Genomic DNA, 21,560 nt, shown 5'->3' on the forward strand with positions numbered 1-21,560 from the left:
ACAAGCACATACACAAAAATTTTGGAGAGGGATTATGATTAGCCCAGTTTGGATTTAAATATCATGGCGAATGACTGCTCAACCCTGGACCAATCAACTTTAGACAGGAGGTGGAATCATCTAAAAATATGACAGCTTCCATGAGAACCATACATTTGGACTCAGTGGGAAGACAGGTCTCCAGAGGAAGGATATCAAGGAATTTGTGAGTTTCTACCACAAAGGGGATGTCCACATGGCTGCCACCCTGAGCTTAAATCTCAGGGGGTAAAGGAGAAGGAGAAGACCCTTAGAAACAGGTACCAACCTCATCTAGTATCTTGAGTTACTCCCTGTCATTTTCTGCCCCGTCATTCCTCAGCTGGGAAGAGACATCCACATCTAAATCAATAAGTTGTGCCTTCCAAATTCCAGTGAGCTGAAACAAAGCTATAACTATAGCAATTAACCAGGAACGTGCCTCCATTTTGTGGAGGAAATTCCTGCTCCATGACCAATCTATTAGCCATCTCTTCCCAAGGCAGGTGGTGACTGGAGAATTCTGTGGCTGCTTCCTGAGGACTGCCCACCATGCAGTGGCTGATGAGGTTCCGGGTCCTCTGGGGTGTCCGCAAATCCTGCCATGGCTTCCTCCCGGCCCCTTAGCACCTGCACTCCCTGCCTTTATCAGGAGCTGAAGCCCCGAGATGGAATGACCATGATACACCCGAGGAATTTAACTTTGCAAGCGATATACTGGACTACTGGACTCAAATGGAGAAGGTGAGGAGGCATCTGTGATGAGGGGGTGAGAACAGGAGTGACCTCACTGGCCTTGTCTTGCTCCTAGTAGCTGAAGGGCACAGAACCAAGAACAGCTTCTGCCTCAGCTTACCAGTGTCATGGAAAAAACTTATGTTTTGGGGTTCAATTATCAGCCTAGCCACTGTCTCACGTCTCTGAACCTCAGTGGTTTCATCTGTGAAATGAGGATAATCTCATTTAAGAAAAAAGACGGCAGGTACACAGTCAGTGTTCCATAACCGTGAACAAGTACAAAGTTCTAATCACAAAGCGCACAAGTTAATGTTAGTCTGAGTCTCTTAGTCTTCAACGAATGGGATTGTGAGTCTAACTGGAATTCATCTCATCAAACTTGGGCTTAACTTCAGGCTACACTCAGAGGGAGGGGACAGACCACCTCATTGTGCACATGAGCATCTGACACATGTAGGTAAGTCATGTCATCCATCTTCCTATGAGGATGGCATGTCCAACTGGCATCCTCCCTATCAACTACCTATGGGAACATAGCTTTGGGGTATGGCCAGAGAAACCAGTCCCTGTGGCCTCTAGAGGTTACATATCTCTGCAGAAAAACCCAAGGTCTTGGTTTGCCTTTGCCCCAGAGACAGACTGGGAGAGCAGCAGTGGTGACACTAGGACTTGGGGTAGACGATGGGTGGCGTTCCGGGTACTAAGTTCCAGCTGGTGATGTGCACAGTGTGAAAACTCACCCAACATTCTCTCTGTACAGAAGAGAGGATTCACCTGAGATGAGTCACAGAGTTGATATAATTTTTAAGTTTCCTATGAACATGTATTCATATGTTAGTATTCAACATTTATAAGCCTTTCATGGGGGCTTCCCCCTCACTTTTTCCTTTTTCCTTCCTCTGAATTTCCATGATGACCCCAAGGAAAATAGAGCCCTCAGTTATGGAGAGCATTTTTTATGTGCCATGTCAACACTTTACATCTACTACTCTGATTAGATGAGCACTTTTATTATCCTCAGTTTCCACATGAGGAAACTGAGATTCCAGAGTTCAAATAACTTATGAAAATCACATACCTAATAAGTGAAAGAGCAGAACTTCGGTCCAGGCTGTCTGATTCTATAATCCGTTACTGTCGTGCACCACATACTGATGTTTTGGTCAATGACAGACCGCATATACGACAGTGGTCCCATAAGACTAGTACCATATAGCCAAGGGTATAGTAGGCTATACCATCTAGGCTTGTTTAAGTATACTCTACGATGTTTGCACAATGATGAAATCACCAAACGATGCATTTCTCAGAACTCAGAACAGTATACTCATGGTTAAGCAATGCATGAATGTACATCTCACAATCTGATGATGCAAAAACATCTCTGCCTTCAAACTATAAACTGACTTTCATCACTGTCTAGACCAGAAATCTGGTTAAGACCTTTTGAATCATGAGATGGGCTGGAGAGGGAGCAGGTAGAGAGGAGGAAGTGATGCAATCACTTTTCCCTCATGTCTCTTCATAAAGTCCTTATTAGTTAGTTCATGCATCAACCCATGGAGATAACCACCAAGTAAATTCCCCCAAAGAATGCCAGTCTTTGTTGCGTTTTGTGTCATTGTTATCAGTCATGGTCAATTCCTCCATATATCCAAATTTCTCCTACCCCAGAATCCCCATCCCATTAATTTTCATTCTTACAACACTTCTGATTTGTCTGTTTCCACTTTTCCAATTGCCTTGATGATGGTCAGTGTCTTTCTGGTGATGCATGGTGCCTGACACCTAGCAGTCCTTTGATAAACATTTGTGGAATAAATTAATTTTGAAACTTGCATTATAAGCACCACAGGTTTTATTGCTGCTGCTATGAAAGACCCTCCAGAGGGCATGCCACCACAGTCCACTCTGGCTTCCTGGACCTCCCGTTACAACTTAACAAGCATCACCCAGAAGCTGATCCATGGCTAACCAACAACACAGCCCAAAACTTAACAGATTGACAGAATTTATTTTGACTCACTTTTCAACACATTTTACCTATAAAATGTAAGTTAGAAATCCAACCATTTTATGTGAACTCTTCTGATTATTTTTTTAGTGTTGACAAAGAATTCATTATAAAACAAAAGAAAATGCCTTATAAGCTAGACAATATAGGTCCATGGGTGGAATACAGTTGCTTGTTCAGGCCACCAACTTATAACCCCTGACTGTCCTTGGAAATTAAACCCTATGTTACTCTAGGCTCCTAGGATATTACACTCAACTTCAATTGATTCCTGGAGCAACCTCCCAAATCTGTACAGGAGAGGTCACATTCATGTCCAAATTCATTCATTCTGTCTCCTTAATACTGCATTCATTCAGCTAAGACTTGGTGAGCACCTCACATATGCCAAACATTATTCTAGATAATAGAAATAGAAAAGTAAACAAAACATACAACTCTTCATTTTTCCTCTTTAGATGATGTGATTCCCCACTTTATGTCTTAGAAGAGCTGAGTACAGCATTTGGGATGTTAACTTCTGTTAGTTTTGCCAAAAAATCATGACATGAGCAAATTCTTCCTACCAATCTCGATGCAATTTAACATTAAACATTGCTCAAGAAATATAGTCAAAAATATATTAACCACAAAGATTTAAAAAAACTCCCAGCTGAATATCATTGATACATAATGTCTGGCTCTTTGTCCCATAATGTTTGCTGAAGGAAATTAATTTATATGCTGCCAAACATTCCAAATTCCTTAATATCCAGTAGTCAGGTCTGCCTGGGATTCTTTGAGCCAGTGGATGTGTTTTGTGGCTCCTGAATTTAATTCCATAATTTTACATAAATAATTAGTAACGGTCCTAGGACCTATACAATTTAAAAGGGTCTTCATGTTCCTCTGAAACTATTAGACTTTGTCCCAGCATCCCATAAAAGACTCCTCCGTGGTATTCACAGAGAGTCTAAATCTTTTGTAATTCTTACACACGTAGTGTCATTGGCACTGGAATCCAAGTTGCATGAGGCTGTGGAATTTTTTCCTGTTTTGTTCACTGTTATATCCCCAGAGTGTAGAACATGCCTGGCACATTAACTATTTGTTGAATGAATCTAAATGCATGCAGCACCCTGAACAGCAACACAACCAGCACAAGATAAACAACATTGGTGCCTGGCTGTGACTTGGTTCTATTTTAGCAAAGGGCTGTTTACTTTCTCACAGATGTATTATAAACATGCACAGAGAAATACGGGAAGCTTTGGCACAGGCAGCCCTCATGCAGAGAAGGCAATAGAGTTCAGGAACCAGAATTGGGCTTTGGGGCTTCTTATGTAGAAATCACATCTCAAAATAACTAAACATTCATTCCCATGTGGCAGCAATCGGTGGAGCTAAATGGTTGCTGCCCCGTTGGGACGTGCATGGCTCTCCAGTTTGCCCCGGAGGAACCTGGCAGGCTTCTCTCTCACAACCTTGCCCCAGTAACCCGGCTTACTTTCCTGGTCCCTGTAGGCTCTGAGTTTGCAACCTCTGGTATAAAAACAAGATTATCCCAACTTATCTAAATATTAATGGCATAATACATATTATTTCCCAATTAAACATAATGCAAAAAATTTTGACTTCCATACCTTTAGCGTAATCTTCCTTGGTAAATTGTTTTAAAGTCTGGGTGTCCATCAATTACTGGTTCATCCATGTGAATTGATTCTCTATGACTGTGCCTCAGTTTGACATACCAGACTACATATTGGTCATTTGGTGAGACTGTAAGGAGTTCATCCATTTTTCATCAATGACAATCTACAAAGAAATAGCATGCCATTTATCATTTTAAATTACATTTAGACCACTTTCTTTGTAAGTTAAATTACAATCATTCTTATATGTAGCCATATTTAAAATGAAACTTGGGTAATAATCTACATCCAGAAAATTTGATCACTGCCCAATTTAGAAAAACAAATCATTCCCTTTGTCCAGAGAAATAAAAGCCTGATCCCATCTTTAGATTTAATTTAACCCTGAAGGTCCTTATCATTCATTATTTATATCCCAGAGTTGTTTTTATTTATTCATTCAACAAATATTTACTGAACATTTACAATGTTCTAGGTGCTCTTCTGAAACATTTCAGATAGAATTTAAAAGTTTATTACTATTTTCTTTTGTTGTTGTTGTTTTATTGAGATGTAATTGACATATAACTATCACTATTTTCTTAGAAAAAAACAAAAAGCATCAGTTTTTCAAGTCAAACTCTTAACATACTAGTATGTTTTCATTGTAGGAAAGCTTAATTTCTTTAACGGATACAAGGTTATTAAGATTATGATTCTATCAGCTTTGGCAAGCTGTATTTTTTTTTTCTCTAGCGATTTGTCCATTTCATCCAAATTGTCAGATTTATTGACAAAAAGTTACTTATAATTTTCTCGTATTGCTGTTTTAATGTCTGTAAGAATTGTAATAATGTACGCTTTTTGTTCCTGATATTGTTAATATGTTTACTTCCTCTTTTTTTCTTGATAAGTCTATCTAAGAGTTTACCAATTTTATTATCTTTTCAAAACAAGCTTTGCTTTACTGATGTTCTCTATTGGTATTTGTTTTCCATTTCATTGATGCATGCTCCTATCTTTACTATTTCTTTTCTTCCACTTTCCTTTGATTTGATTTGCTGGCCTTTTTTGAGCGTCAGGAGATGGAAGCTTACATGCTTACCCTTCAGCCTTCCTTCTTTTCTAGTACATGCATTTAAAAATGTAAATTTCCCACTAAACACTCCTGTTAAGTGCATTACACAAATTTTGATATGTCATATTTTATTATCATTCAGTTCAACATATTTTCTATTTGCCTTTTTGAGTCTTCTCTGACCCATAGATTACATAGAAGTGTATTGATTAGTTTCCAGATAGTTGGGGTGGGTTGGGTGGGTTTCTCATCGTCTTGTTGTTACTGATTTCAAGCTTAATTCCATTAGGGTCAGAAAATATACTCTATTTTAAACTTTTGCAATTTCTTGAGGTTGGTAAGTGTTCCAAATGCAATGGAAAATAATGTGAATTATATCACTGTGAGGAAAGTGTTTTATCTATGTCAATTAGGATTTAAATTCTCTCAGTCTATCATATTCTATCATTAATTTACAGAAATCACTAAATTTCAACTTGCATTTCATTTTAATTAATATTAAGGCAAACCCTTTCTATAGGCAAAAAATTCTTATGTGTTTTAATATTCAGAAAGAATCTTCTCACTCATGAATCACCTAAGTGATTGGATAAGCCTTTCCAATTTTCCTTCTTCAAAGTATATTTTAGTTAGAGATTAGCAGGGAGTAGCTATGTAGGTTTTTGTTTATTTAAATCAACTATATTGATGTATAACTTACATAGAATAAAATGCACACATTTTAAATGTAAAGTTTAATGAGTTTTAGAACATTTATATCACCTCAAAAGTTTCCTTTTGTCCTTTCCCAGTCAATGCTCACCCATCTCCACCCTGAGCCCCAGGCAACCACTGATCTGCTGTCACTAGAAATTATATTTCTTTCTCCTAGTGTTTCACGGAAATGAAATAATACGGGATACAGCCTTTTGTGTCTGGTTTCTTTTACTCAGCAACTCAGCATGATGTTTTTGAGATTCATCCATGTTGCTTTGTGTATTAGTTGGTTGTTTCTTTTTATTGCTGAGTTGCTTACTCAACATTTTATCTTTTAAAATGATTTCTCAATTTCCCTCAATTTCAAACCTCGCTGCATAAAACTTTAAAATCCAAATCCCATTTAAGGGTTGTATTTTTTCTTCCACCCTTCTCTTAATATCATGTTATCAGATTAATCCTTAGCACAAAAATGCATAACTGCTTAAGCAATATCTTCTTCGAGCTGTGAAAGTTAAGGGCTAAAATACTGTCTGAATTCTGAGCAACAACACTTGTTTTCTACCTTGATACGCCGGCTCTTCCATCATTTTTTAAACTCCTGCAGGAACATTCCATGCTCTGTTCCCCTTATATGGGCAGTGCACACCAGTCATGTACACTTGTTAAGATTCTTTAATCTGTTGGGCAAAGATTTTTTCATAGCACTGATTTTTTCACAGATATGAATACATGAAACACACTCTTTTGTTCCAATCATCTGAGTCAAAGGTAGTAGGATCATGTTTGCACATATATGGAAAAAAATCCCTGGAAGAATATACACCAAAAATTATCAGTGTTAACATTCAGGGAGTGAATATGTGATTTAGAAATTTGAAGACATTTTTCTGTTTATAAGAAACTTTTCTGTTCATAAGCTTCTGCATTGCCTGATTTTTTACTCTGAACATGTTTTGTTTCGGGAATAAAAAAATGAAATCTTTAAAAAAAGCATGCTCATTATAGAAAATGTGGGGAAAATAAGAAAGTTGATTTAAACAAGAAAACAAAAATTGGCCATAAATATTTAAAACTGTTTACGTATGTTTCTATATGTGTGTCTTGTTCACCGTTGTATCTTTTTGGTCTAAGAACATAATGGCATCTAAAAACATTTAGCCTTAGAAATAATGAGAATTAGGTAATATTGAATGAATTAATTAATATCACTAACATAAATTTGGATTACAAAGTAAGTATGGTTTCGCTTTTTAAAATTGATATTATATTGTGAGCTTTTTATTGCAAGAAAACCTCTGAGAGTTTTTTTATTGCTTTTATCATATTCTATCATTTTGTAGACAGCACACAGTTTGATCCTGTTGTTTTTATCTATTCTGCCAATATTTGTCTTCTGATTGGGAAATTTAGTCCACATACATTTAAAGTAGTTACTGATAAGGAAGGATTTACTATTGCCATATTGTTAATTGTTTTCTTGATGTCATAGCTTTTTTTTTGTCCCTTATTCCCTCTTTGACTGCCTTCCTGTGTGCTTGGTTGATTTTTTTGTAGTGATATGTTTTAATGCTCTTCTCATTTCCTTTCATCATATTTTCATATTTGAGTTACTCTATATTGTCCTTTCATTTCAACCTGAGGACTCCTATTAGCATTTCTTATAGGGAAAGTCTAGTGGAAGTGAACTCCCTCAACTTGTTTGTCTGGGAATATCCTAATTTTTCCCTCATTTTTGAAGGATAATTTTGCTGGATGTAGAATTCTTCGTTAACAGTTTTCCCCCCCCTCAGCACTTTAAATATATCATCCCACCACCTTATGGCCTGCAATCCACTAATAACCTTATTAAGCATTTCTTATACATGATGAGTCACTTTTCTATTTCTGCTTTCAGGAGTCTCTCTTTGTCTTTAGCTTTTGTTGTTTGATTATAATGTGTCTCTGTGTGGCTCTCTTTGGGTTTTCCTGTTTAGAGTTCATTGAGCCTCTTGTATGTGTATATCCATGTCTCTACTGGAATGTGGGAAGTTTTCAGCCATTATTTCTTCAAATAATCTCTATGTCCCTTTTTTTCTCTCTCTTCTTCTAGGACTCCCAAAACATGTATATTTTTCTACTTGGTATTATTCTGTAAGTCCCTTAGGCTCTATTCACTTTTATTCATTTTTTTTTCTTTCTGCCCCTCAGACTCAATAATTTCAAATGACTTGTTTTCAAGTTTACTGATTCTTCTGCCTATTTGAGTCAGATATAGAACCCCTCTAGTAAGGTTTTAAATTTAGTTATTGTATTTTTCAGCTCCAGAATTTCTATTTGGTTCTTTTTTGTAAATTCCATCTCTTTGTTCATCATCTCATTTTGTTCATATATCAGTTTCCTGATCTGCTTTAGTTCTTTTTTCGTGTTTCCCTTTAGGTCTTTCAGCATATTTAAGACAGTCATTTAAAAGTCTTTGTCTAGTAACTGGAGCCTAGGTGTCTTTAGGGTCAATTTCTAGAGATTTATTCTGCTCCTTCGAATGGGCTATATTTTCCTATTTCTATATAGGCCTTGTGATCTTTTGTTGAAAACTGGACATTTGAAAACAGCAGCCACCTCTCTCAGTCTGTGCAGATTGGCTCCATGCAGGGGAAGACCTTCAGTAATTTTCTCAGTGTCAAAACTTAAGGCCTTCTCAGGTCTTTTTTGGCATGTTTCTTTCCTGGGCCTGTGCATGTTCTTTTTTCCAATTTTCCCATGCACATGGCTGATCTTATATACCTTAATTTCCATAAAAGTATCATCTTTGCTTCTTCTTGGGGCCTTAGATGTTCTACTGTATTCCTCTGTCTGTAGTTTCTTGGCTCTAAGTGGCTACAGGTCTACAGTCTTCACACACCCTGGCATCTGCCACTGCTTTCAGAGACTTTCAACCTGATGTTCAAACCATGCCACCCTTCCCATCTGAGCACCAAGTCAGACGAGACAGAAACCAGTCCCTCAGGCAGCCCCCAGACAAGCCAGAATGTCGTAAACAAGTTCCACTCTTTTCCTTCTGTCCCAAGGATGGGCTGGGAATTGGGTGGCTTCCTCCTGACCGTGCTACACCACATCACAGAGGGGGTGGTGCAAGAGTGAGCAAAAACATCACAAAATGTCCTACCATTTTGAGTATGGTTTTTATTGTTTGGGCGTTTGTGGGTTGCTGCAGATCCTTGACTATTTCAAGAGCTCCCACAAAACCATTTTGGTCTCTTGTTTACTGGGTGTTTCTCTGAAGGAACAAGGGCCTGGAGCTTCCTAGTCTGCCTTCTTGCTGATTTCACCTCTAGAAGTAATTTATTTAAAAATAAATTCCCCCCAAATATTCAGGAACTAAATTAGGCTCTTTTATTTCATTGTGTAGCAATAATAACAGTAGTAATATTCATTGAGCACCTACTTGGGCCAGGCACTGTTATATACACTTTATTAATTTAAATAACTCATTTAAACTTCACTACCTTCTAGGCGGTGTTAGTGTTGCGATTTCATAGATGAGAAAACTGAGGCATAGAGGGGAATCCACTGTCTATATGGAACTAAGACAGACACATGGGGGAATGGAGCTTTAAGTCTTCAATAGGAGACATGAAGGCTATTCATGGTTTTATGTGACTTGAGAGGAGGTGGCTACGGTAGGCCAGAAGAACTCGGCTGCATCACACCCACTGCTAACTTCTCTTGGCTCTTTAATTGCTTTAACATGGTGTCTCAGTGCCTGAGCTCTGCTCACACTGGAATATGACTATGGCAGTGGATTGGCCAAATAAGTGCCCTCTTCCTTTGAAGCAGGAAGTAACACATGGTGTATGATCTTGACCAGGAGGGCAAGAGAAGTCCAAACCCAGCCCTGTGGTGGGTGAATAACCAAGGGGATGAACTGAAGTGGAGTTTCAGAGAGATGACAACTTAACGCGCCGTGCAGCCAACGTCTTCACGCAGACCTGTGGCCTGCAGCAGGGAGACCGTCTAGCCTTGATTCTGCCTCGAGTTCCTGAGTGGTGGCTGGTGACTGTGGGCTGCATCCGAACAGGTCAGTGACTCAGAGAGACCCCAATAGACCTTAGGGGTGGCCTAGAGTCAATTGGTCCTGCAATATTAGGTGCTTTCTCTTCCCCTACCTTCTTTCTTCTTCACAGTCTTTCTCTTGCTCAGACTCCCTCATGTATTCTTTTATCCTTTGTCACTCATTCTCTCCCTCACACTCATCCACTCTCAAACACAATATCGTAATTCTCTCCCATTCACACACACACACACTTGCACAGTCCAGACGCTATTACTTTTTGTAAAGATTCATCAATTGTTAGCATTTTACCATATTTAAGGCCCCTGCCCCACTGAGTCATTTGAGAATCAGTTACAGACATTGTGACACCCATAAATACAAGATAAATACCCATCAATACTGGAGTATTCATCTGCTAAGATCCAAGACATTCCCCTCACAGAACCACAATAGAGTTACCACACAAGAAGTCTAACATTGATACAATATAGTTACCTGACATACATCCATAGTCAAAATTCCTCAGTTGTCCCAATAATGTCCTTTATAGCCTTTTTTTTTCTTTAAATCTGAAATCTAATCAAGGATCATGCACTGCATTTAGTTATCATGTCTCCTCAGTCTATAATCTAGAATGATTTCCTAGCCTTTTCTGAATGACAATGACGTTTTTGTTTTTCTTTTACAGAAGCTAGTTGTTTTACAGAGTGTCTCTCAGAATTTGTGCTTCTGACTCTTGATTTATGATTATATTCAGGTTAAACATTTTTAGCAGGAGTAGTAGACCAGCGATGTTGTGTCTTTCTCAGTGCATCACATCAGGGGGCATATAAGTTGATTTCTCCCATCACCAGTGATATTGTTTTATCGCTCTAGTGAGGTGGTATCCACCTTTGTAAAGGCACCTTTTCCCCTTGTAATTAATAAGTAATCTGTGGTGTAATATTTATGAGACTGTGTGAATATCTTTTTCCCCAACAGTCCTTCACCCTATGGTTTGAGTATCCATTTGATGACTCTTGACTGAATTGACTATTATTATGGTGGTTTTATGTGAAGATTTTCTATTTATATCATTCCCTCTACATTTGTTAGTTAGTATTTTTCTGCAGAGATTTCCCTACCCCTTTTAAATACCTATCTATTTAGCTATATAATTTAGAATCAGTCTGGGACTCATGGATTTTTAAAATCACTTCAGTTCTTCTATGCATGCTTATATAACAATCCATCATACTCCTGCTTATACTTCTCTCTCTCTCTCTCTGTCTCACTCATATTCTCTCACAAATAAATAGTTGGTTCATCTATCAAGGTCATGTGGAATCAAGAACTAACAGCAACAACAGAGGGAGCATAGAGAAACTGTGTCATCTGTAGATCTAAGAGGAGGCCCATGGGAAATCCAAGACATGAGCAGAGCCCCCTGGGATGAGCAGAATTCCAGAGGAGTAGAAGCAAAGGCAGGGAATTCCATGAATGGACATGGCACATGCAAAGCCTTAGAGTCAGGCGTAGCCTAGGTGAGAATGGCCATTTTGAAATAGAGATTAGAGTTGTGGGAGAGAAAGGTGGAGAGTGGGCAGCACCTTCAATGTCAGGATGGAGAGTGTGGTGCTTTCCTGGAGAGAGGGCACAGGTGTTAGTGCAGAGAAGTGTGGTGGGGAAAAGTCAGTGCTCCGTGGAACTTAAGCAGGTAATAATATGAAAGATGGGTGGCTGGAAGATTCAGGGCAGGGCCTCTGGTGGAGAGATTGGAGTCCAATAGAAGCACACAAAGGCTTGACCTAATTGTTGGTGATGGAAGATGGAAAGGAAGGGAGGAAAGTTCAAAGGCCAATGAGGTTAAATCTGGATATGAGGAATGAAGGAAAGAGAAGAGATTCAAGATGACAACAGGGAAATGACAGAGAGGGAAGTGAGAGGAGAAAGACGGGGGTAGGGATGTGCTAGTCCTGATGTCAGGGACACTGTCCTACTTGCACCTGTATTCCCAGATCCCATGTGAAATTGTGTAAAGTAGGGTCCATCTGTCTACCAGCTGGATCCATCTAGTGTAGGAAAGGTGAGGGCAGCATTTTCACACTTTAACGTGCATGGGAATCACTTGGGCATCTTGTTAAAATGCAGATTCTGATTCAGTAGGTTTGAGGTGGGGTGTGAGATTCTGTGTATCGGTTGGTGCTGATGCTGCTGGTCTGCAGACCATACTTTGCAAGCAAGTGGTTAGGGGATTTCTATGCAGATAAGCCAGGCCTGAACCATGGTTGTGAAAGAGAAACTGAAACAAACTGTTCCTTTCTCATCCCCAGGGATTGTCTTCATGCCAGGGACCACCCTACTGAAGGCCAAGGACATTCTCTACCGACTACAAGTGTCTAAAGCCAAGGGCATCGTAACCACTGATACCCTTGACCCAGAGGTGGACTCTGTGGCTTCTGAGTGTCCCACCCTGAAAATCAAGTTGCTGGTGTCTGACCACAGCCGTAAAGGGTGGCTGGACTTCCGATCACCGATTGAGTGAGTTTCTGGTCTGATGAATGTGCTTTCTGAGGAATGGCGGGAGAAGGCCCTCCACTCCCAAGTGCTGGTAGACGAGCAGCCAGTGGTAGGAAGCTCACCAGGTCTAAGGCCAGAAAACTTCTCTTCCCGGCTATGCCACTGCCTTGCTGTGTGACCCTGGGCTGGTTCCTTCTCCTCTCTTGCCTGTGGTTGCTGTATCTGTAATATAAGGAAATTGAACTTCTGTGCTTCTCTCACTAAAGTATCATCACCCTGGGACTGTGCAAAGGAGATGTCTAAGGTCGGATGGTTATTGTGTTACATCTTCCTTGTAGGTGGGAAATCTAAAATATTATTTTTATATAAGAGGTAAATATATGAAGGAGTTGGATGAAAGATTAAAATGAATTTTTAAGGTGAAACTGGAAACTGCAAGGAAAATTGAGGCAGTGGCTGGCAGGAAGCTTTGTGAGCAAACACTTTCCATCTCCCTGGGGCTGGGTGCCCTTAGGGACATTGCAGGACAAGTTAGGGAAGTGTTGGAGGTTAGGAAGACCACTTCCGAGACCAAAACTCTGAATCTGTGAGCCTTCAGGCACTTCTCATATCACACACACAAACCACACTCGGTCTGCTTTCTTGAGGCAACCCTTCAGTTTTTAAAGCTCTTTACTTCAACCCCAAAAGGCAAACATGATGGTGAATTCACATCGTATTCCAGAGTCTGAACTCAGAGAATTAAATGAAATAGTTAAATAAAGAATACTTTTTAAAAATCCCTTAAATTGCCCAGAGTCAGTATGGTACCATTTGTCAGCAAGAATAGTGGAGCTGTTGTTTCCTCCAGTACTGGGATGATTTGCAGTTCTTTGACTGAACACCATAGAAAGCTGGCGTTTACCATCATAGACGCCCCAAGAGACTCCCGGTCTAAGAGAAGCACCCAGGACTCCAGGCTGACTGAGGGAAGTTCAGGTTCTATCTGACATCTCAAGCTCACGCCAGGGCAGATGCACGAATGTGTTTCTTTCACTCTCACTCTCCCTGACTTTCTCTTCCCCACCCCTCATCACCAGTTATGGAGTTAAATTCCTATAAAGCTAGCTTGTATGAAAAACAAGCTTAGTGGTGTGATAAAGAGCACAGTCCATCGATCAGACTATCTGGGTTTGAACCCTGGCTGTGCCACTTGCTGGCTGTATGTCTTCAGGTAAGTTACCTACCCTCTCTGAGCCTCCATTTCCTCATCAGCAAAATGGGCTTGATAAGAGGAGTACTCCTCTCTCAGGGTTGCTCTGAAGACTGAATGGGCTCTTATTTGTAAATCATTTAGAGCATTGTCTGAAAAATAGTCAGTGGCATTTCAGTGTTCGTTCAGTTAAAAAATAATCCACTCTATTGTCCCCATTTTTTAAATGAGGAAATGTCAGTCCTCTTTTCCACGGCACTCATAAACTCCGTTTGATGCCTTATACTGGGAGAACCAGTCTTTCTTCTAGTGTTACAAACCCCTGGTTTTCAACCTCAAGCCTCATATTGTTACTTTTGCTTCCCTAGAGGATGCAGGAAACATGACTTCTCTCTGTTTTTTTGAATCCCTTTGCAGATCAGCATCCCCAGATCACACCTGTATTAAGTCAAAGACAATGGACCCAATGGTCGTCTTCTTCACCAGTGGGACCACGGGCTTGCCCAAGATGGCAAAACACAGTCATGGACTTGCCTTACGATCCTGCTTCCCTGCATGGTAGGAAAGAGGGCACCGACTTAGAGGCTGGGCCACAGATCTGGGGTGGTGTGAGTGTCTGTGTGTGTGCGTGTTGGGAAAGGAGCTCTGAGTAGAATTGACTCCATCCTGTTTCTCCCTTCTACTCTCTTCGGTTCAGACCCCCGAGGGCCTACAGGGTGAAGGCTGGGAATCCTAAGTGTTTGCTGACAGAGGCCTCTGGATGACACATGAGGCACATTTGGGTCCTGCCTGAGTACCTTCACAGGAGGTGTGGAGGAAATGAGGGTGGAGGCAGCAGGCACTCTGCAAACCACACAAATGACAAGCCATTGTGTCCCTGTCAGTGGTTCCAGGGTTTGGTGGGAAAAGACAGAATGTTCTAGCAATGTGACCTGAGGTGATGGGTCCTCTCTTTTCTCCCATTATGGACAAATCAGACTTGGAGTTTTTCAATCATGAGCTCTTAGGGAAAATCCCACCTGGAACCAAGCCACACCAAGCCCCTGCCCCTAACCTAGAACAAACAATCATAGAGGCTGAAGCTGTAGCCTTGGGTTAATCATTTAATTAATTTTAAACCAAACATCTTCTCTGCCCTGCCCCTCCCCCAGCTAGTAATAATTAGACTAAACCAAGTTCTATATATTTGCTAACTTATTAACCAGACCAGGGGCAGAGAAGGCTTCTTGTGGACATTAGGTATCTGCACTAATGATAACAATTGAGTAGCAAAACCCTGGAGGAATGGGGGTGGAAAGAAGGGGAGTATTCTGTGCAACCTGAGAAATAAGCGCAAAGGCACAAAGATACAAAAAGTAGCATTCATGGAACCACAGAGACTTGGGAATAGCTGGTGCTCAGGGTGTCGGGTGAGGGACAGGTGGAAGGATTTGGGAAAGTGAGCGGGGCCTGGATCACGCAGGGTCTTGTGGGCCTTGGTGTAGAGTTTGGAGTTTATTAGGAAAACAAGGGGGAGGTATTGAAAGACTTTTAGTAAGTGAGAGACCTGATCAGATCTGTATTTTGAGAAGATTCACTGTGCCTGCAAGATGGAGAATGGATTGGAAAAAGTTAAAATGGAGTTAGAAAGACCAGTAAGAGGGTCTTCGAATAATCCAGGATGGCAGTGGCTTGGACAAGGTGCCAGAGACATGAAAGAAGTTAATACATTTGAGACTTAGGAGATAGAATAGACAGGATCTTTTCACTAGATGTGGGAGATAAGAGGTAGGAAGTCAAGGTTGATTCCCAGATTTTGAGCTTAGACAGTTTCATGGACAGTAATGACATTCACTGAGATACAGAAAACACTGGAGGAGAGAGAATTAGTCCAAGGGGGGCAGGAGAGATTAGGATCAGCTCAGGGGGAGGTGTCTGAGAGACACAGATGGGTTGCCCCTGAAAACCAGAGTCCCCATCCCTTGATCACATCCCCCCATGATCACATAGCTGAGGCAACTGTATTTTGGAGTTAGCAGGAAATTGCAGCAGCTGAAGATGTCTGATGTCTTCTGGTGCCTGTCGGACCCAGGCTGGATTACGGCTATCTTGGGGTCCCTGCTTGAACCACGGACAGCAGGGTCTACAGTCTTTGTCCATCATCTGCCTCAGTTTGACCCCAACGTCATTGTCCAGGTAAGAAGACAAATCGTCCAGAATCAACAAATTCCCAGAAGAAACTCAGTTTCAAGCTCAAAAGCTAGACCTTGCTGAGAAATATTTTATTTAGCAAAGAAGCCAATGAGCATAATATAACCCTGGTTCTGGGTTTCTCAAAGTGTGAAGCACTGAATCAATCATTGTATCAGAATCACATCAGGATGTAACCATAAAGAAAACACACATTTCCTAGTCCTTCCCCAGACCTGTGGATCAAATGTTGTGGACTTGGGACCCAGAATATGCATTTTGAGAAATTAAAGCAACCAGAACCAGCTCAGGTCTCCTGGATCTTGGATCCTGGCTCCACCAGAGCCAGGTAGCTGGTGTGTGTGTGTGTGTGGGTGTGGGTCTGTGTGTGTGTGTGTGTGTGTGTAGTTACTCAATTTAATGAAGTGTTTAAGAACAGAGCCCTTGGAATATCACAATCTAGTTTCTTATCCCATGTTTGACATTGATTAGTGGTTTACTTGTCACTCTGAGCTTCAGTTTCCTTATCTGTAAAATGGGAGTTTTGGTTAATAGTTACTACCTCATAAAATTGTTGGGAATATTAATGAGATGATACAGGCAAAGTGTATAAAGTGCTTAGTCCTGAGGCTGGCACATAGAAAACACTCAATAAGCAGTAGCAGTCGCTGTTATTGCTGTGCAAACGCCGTGATGATATTTGAGGTCACCTGCATGAACTTTTTCAATGTACTTCCCTTCACCTGAAAATTCTCTTTGCCTCTCCACTCGCGCCCTTGCTTAGAGGCAGACATGCCCCTCCACCTCTCAAAGTCCACCCCCCTCCCCACAACCACTGGGGACTCTGTTCTTTTCCCTGCCCTTCTGTTAGGAGGCCCTCTCTATTAGTCTTTAATCTATTAAATCTTTTCTCCTATATTTTTAATCTCTCACTTTCCATTAACTCTACTCCCTCAGTCCATAAACATGTTCAAAGTTTCCCATCCTAAAAATACCTTCCCTTCACCCTGGTACATGTGGGACCAACCCATCTTTTCTCCCTTAATATTCAACTTCTCCATAGAACATTCTCCATTTGCTGCAGCCACTTCCTCTTCACCCAGCTTACTCCAAAACATTGCAGTCCTCTGAGGGTCTGCCTTCACCATTCCTCTCCCTTCTAAGCAATCTCCTCCACGTCCATTTCTCCAGCAAGCACATCAATTCAGGTGGCTCTCAAAACGGCACCTTGGGTCTAGTCTTCTCTCTCCACGCAAATTCTCCCATGTTGATCTGGTGGGTCGAGTCCATCTGATCGTCCCTGCAGCACCTCAAACTGCACTTCCAATTTCTCCTTCCTGCCCCCATATCAATACCTGCCTCTCCGTCATTATTTACTGCCCACATTCTGCCAGTCCCTGAGGCTTAAAGCTGCACAAACAACACTGAACCCACCTCCCTGCCTCCCACCCTTCCAGGTCTAATTCTCCCTCCACTACACGGGGTGTCCCAGAAGTGCTAGTGTGTTTTAATCTTAAATTATTTCAAAGTGTTAATTCTACAAACTGACCAAAAAAACCCCTAGTGTTTGAAAGTTTAGTTATTTTGATTTATTTCCACTTATTACTTTTGTGAATTTTTAATAATAAAATTTTGATTTAGTTTAAATTAACTTTAATTTACTGAGTCCCTCTTATGAAAGATGGGAAATATTGACTAAAACAAAAAACGTTAAATTAAAAATTTACTATTTAAATTCACAAAACAAAACTTCTCCTGTATTTTCTCTCTGCCCAGCCCCTCAACTTGGACTTTCTTGCCACATCTGTTGCAAGAGCCCCTGTTCCCCATTCCACACCCCTACCAAAAGCTGCAAAGCACCAAGATGAGTTATAAATTACAACTTAGACAATAACAACCAGAGCCAAGTTTTGGTGAGGACTTAGTAAGCACCAGGCGCTGGGCAAGACCCCTAACACCCACTATCTCTGATCCTTATGTACGAAGCAACACTCCCATGGGTGCAAGTACCAGAAACTCACTTCAAAGTAGCTTAATGGCAAAAGGAACATATGGAGGGAGGACATTGGGACATGCCATGATGCTGGAAGAGAGGAGTAGAGGCTGAGCCTGACAAGGGTCTGGAACAGGAACCAGAAAGACACCGGGAATCGAGGCAGCTTCTGCGTCTCCTCCCTGCTTTTCTCTATCTGCTCCCTTCTTTCTATCTGCTGACATACTTTTGCTTCTGGACATGCGCTGAACCAAACATGGCGGCCACAGCTTTCCCAGGTTGATATTCTCCCTTTCCAGATGACCAGGGCAGACCAACTAGAAGCTGAGTGGCCCAGTTTAAGTCAGTTGTCTGTCACCAGGTCACAGATCCAATGCTCTATGCCTGGGTCGGGGTTACAGACACCAACGTGGCTGGAGTGGGGTAGAACCAGGGCATGGAGAGGTATTCTTTAGTGAGACTGGGAAGTAATAATAGAACTAAAAAAATTTTTTCAAAGAGAATATGAATGTGAGATGTTGCAGAAGTAAAAGCCAGAGATTTAGACTCAGAACGAGAGGGACAGAGGGTGGAGGCAGACCTCCCCTAAGTGCCCATTGTGGTTCTATACGGAAGATATGGATATTCCCACTTTACAGATGAGGAAACAGAGTTGAGGAGAAGTGAAGTAACAGGATTTGAATTCAGGCCAGGCAGGCCCCCAAACCCACATTCTCTTCCCTTTAGTGTTCCTGGCTCTCCCAGCATATCTCCACCCAGATCCAAAATTCTGAAGGACTCCCACCTCTAGCTAAACAATGTTGAAAAACAGACATTTTAGACCCTAAATAATCTGGCTCCAACTAATCCCAGTCTTCTTAAATTTACTTCTTTTTCCTCTCCCATATGTCTAAATAAATCATATTATTTAACTTTGCTTCAATGTTTCTTCAGCTCCTGAAACTATTCCTTCTATCTTCAAGACCCTCCCCCATTCCTTGCCTGTAGACACTGTATCCATTTTTTAAATGCCCCAACTAAATGCCACCTGTTCCATTGATGCTCCTGGACCAGCTCTTCAGAAGGAATGTTTCCCTCTGCTATGTTCTCTCAGAACTTTCTTCAAATCTCTCTTATGACATCTCCCAACTTCTGCCTTATCGTTTGAGTCCTGTTTCATCTCCTCTATTAGTACCCACTCTCCACCAGATTTGGACTTTATCTTACTCTTCTTGTGTTCCCCAACAGTACCTGACAAATGCCACGTACAAAATTCATGCTTAATGTATGTATATTGAAAGACTTAACAAATGAATAAATGGGCTTCCGAAGAGGAGGGATCAGAATTAAAATGCTAATAATTGGCTGATATTTTTAATATTAACTATAAAAATAAAATTCCTTCTCTCTTCACTTTCTAGACGCTCTTCAAATACCCCATCACCCAGTGCCTTGCTGCACATCTGTATTTCGAATGATTCTGCAGCAGAATTTAACCAGGTATGGCAGAAATGGCTGTGGCTGGTAATAACCATCTTTGGGTAGGATTTTAAGGAATCCAATGCACCATGATCTGACTGTTTTTAACTCTGATTCTTTGAGGGTAGTGTGTGTGGGGGCGTGTGTGCACATGTGTGTGTGTGCATGTGGTAAGTGGTGTTTATAATTATCAGGATTATCAGTCTAATTAGTTCATTAAATCAGGACTCAGATATGTAAGTGAAACATTCAGTGAGGTTTGCATCATTGTGGGTTTATTCTTTTTTAAACATTTTTATTGTGAAAAAACAAACACATGACATAAATTTACAGAATAATTAAGTATTGAAAATAAAACACCTGTATAAACAATCACCCACATCATAAAAATAGAGCATTGCCAGGATCCCAAAGACCTCCTCTCACCTCTCCATCTTCCCTAAAGGAATCCAATGTCTTGGTTTTTATGGTGTTTCCTTCCTTCCCCTCCCTTATAGTTAACTTCGTAAGGAACTAACCCTAAACAAATTATTCTATTTTACTTGCTTTTGAATTTTATGTAATCACATCATTCTGTAACACCTGGCTTCTTTTTTCAACATTCTGTTTCTAAGATGTGTCCATGTTGCTGCATATTGCTGTAATTAATTTCCATTGCTGTATAATATTCCATTTTATGAATATTCCCCATTTTTTATCAGTTCTACCATTAATGGACATCTGGGTAGTTTACAGTTTGGACTATCGGTGATTGATGCTGCACTGAATTCTTGCACGTGCACCCTGGGGCATCTAAGCACACATTTCTGTAGGGCTTTTCCGGGAGAGGAATTGCTGGGTCACACTGACACCGCACCCTACCACCCTATTTTCCAAAGTATTGAACCAATTTATGCTCCCACCAGCAGGGTAGGAAAATGGCCATTGTTCCACATCCTTGGCAATATTTGTTATTGTCAGAGTTTTTAATTTTTGCCAATCTGATGGATGTGTAGTTTTATTTTTGCATTTCACTGCGTTTGTAGATTAATTTTTAGCTAAACTGAAATCTGCTCTTTGAAACTTATGGGCATTTATGCATCTTTTAGAGACTGTGAAATTGAAATGGCTACTTCAAAAATCAGACCTAGCATGTTTTAGACATAAGAGTTAAAATACTAAGGAGTTCAATGACTACCCTTACAAAGCTAACTCTGAAAGACAGCTTGATTTTATTCATGAAGCCTCATTCTGGCTGGATTCTGTTTCCATCTGTATTTCAAAGCTCATATTACAGTTACTTTTTGCAACATTCCTCAGATGATGACCTTTGTCCAAACCCAGTAAAAATCCACCCAGGGCATAACTAACGACTCCATTGGAGACTCTGCCCACTTTATCTGCTTAGATAAAGATCCAGAAGAATGAGGAAGACACCCTCAATGAGACCAGCCCTCCTGTCCGTCACTCCTGACTCTATGTACCAGGAGAGGGTGACAAGGGTGGAAAGGTGAACCAGATGTCTGCCACCTCCTTCATCCCCAAGAGCTGGCATGGCTCAGCCCCGTGCCAGCACTAGTCAGACCTCAATCACTTCTCTCATTTCCTTCAGGGACTCCATCATTATTTTGTGATTGTTTTTGTGTTATTTATAGAAAATTTCATGGGAAAACGCAGGAGAGGATTTACATCACATAAGGTACCTAGCAAACTGCTACAAATGTTCACAGCAGACTCTTCTGTTCTCTCTGAAATTCCTTCCCTCAGGGCTGTTACCTATGTCCCTCCTCCTCCCTCTTCCTACACTCAGCCCAACCTTCCTTGATGTCCTGAGCAATTCATTTCCAACCCCTAACTTGCATTCTCCCCTCAGGAACACAAAAGCCCTTCAGTTCACATAACCCCACTCTCCATAGAGGGCAGTACAGTTCTATTGCCATCCTAGCATGTCCCTGGGGCCTTATCCCTCACCTCTTTATGGTTTATGAAAATATCCCTCTTAGCCGCATAGAATGCTTCTTAAGACAAGGTCTGATAAACACATTTTTCACCCTCTTGTTACATCAATATCAAAATTTAATCC

At 40.8% G+C, this 21,560-nt stretch overlaps 1 pseudogene; it reads left to right on the plus strand.

Moving 5' to 3' along the window:
* Positions 1-570: 570 nt before the first annotated feature.
* The window catches only part of LOC131422962 (acyl-coenzyme A synthetase ACSM1, mitochondrial-like), a 41,993-nt pseudogene continuing 21,003 nt past the window's right edge, over positions 571-21,560 (plus strand).

This window comes from Diceros bicornis, chromosome 26 (genome assembly GCF_020826845.1).
Source record: "Diceros bicornis minor isolate mBicDic1 chromosome 26, mDicBic1.mat.cur, whole genome shotgun sequence".
NCBI lineage: Eukaryota > Metazoa > Chordata > Mammalia > Perissodactyla > Rhinocerotidae > Diceros > Diceros bicornis.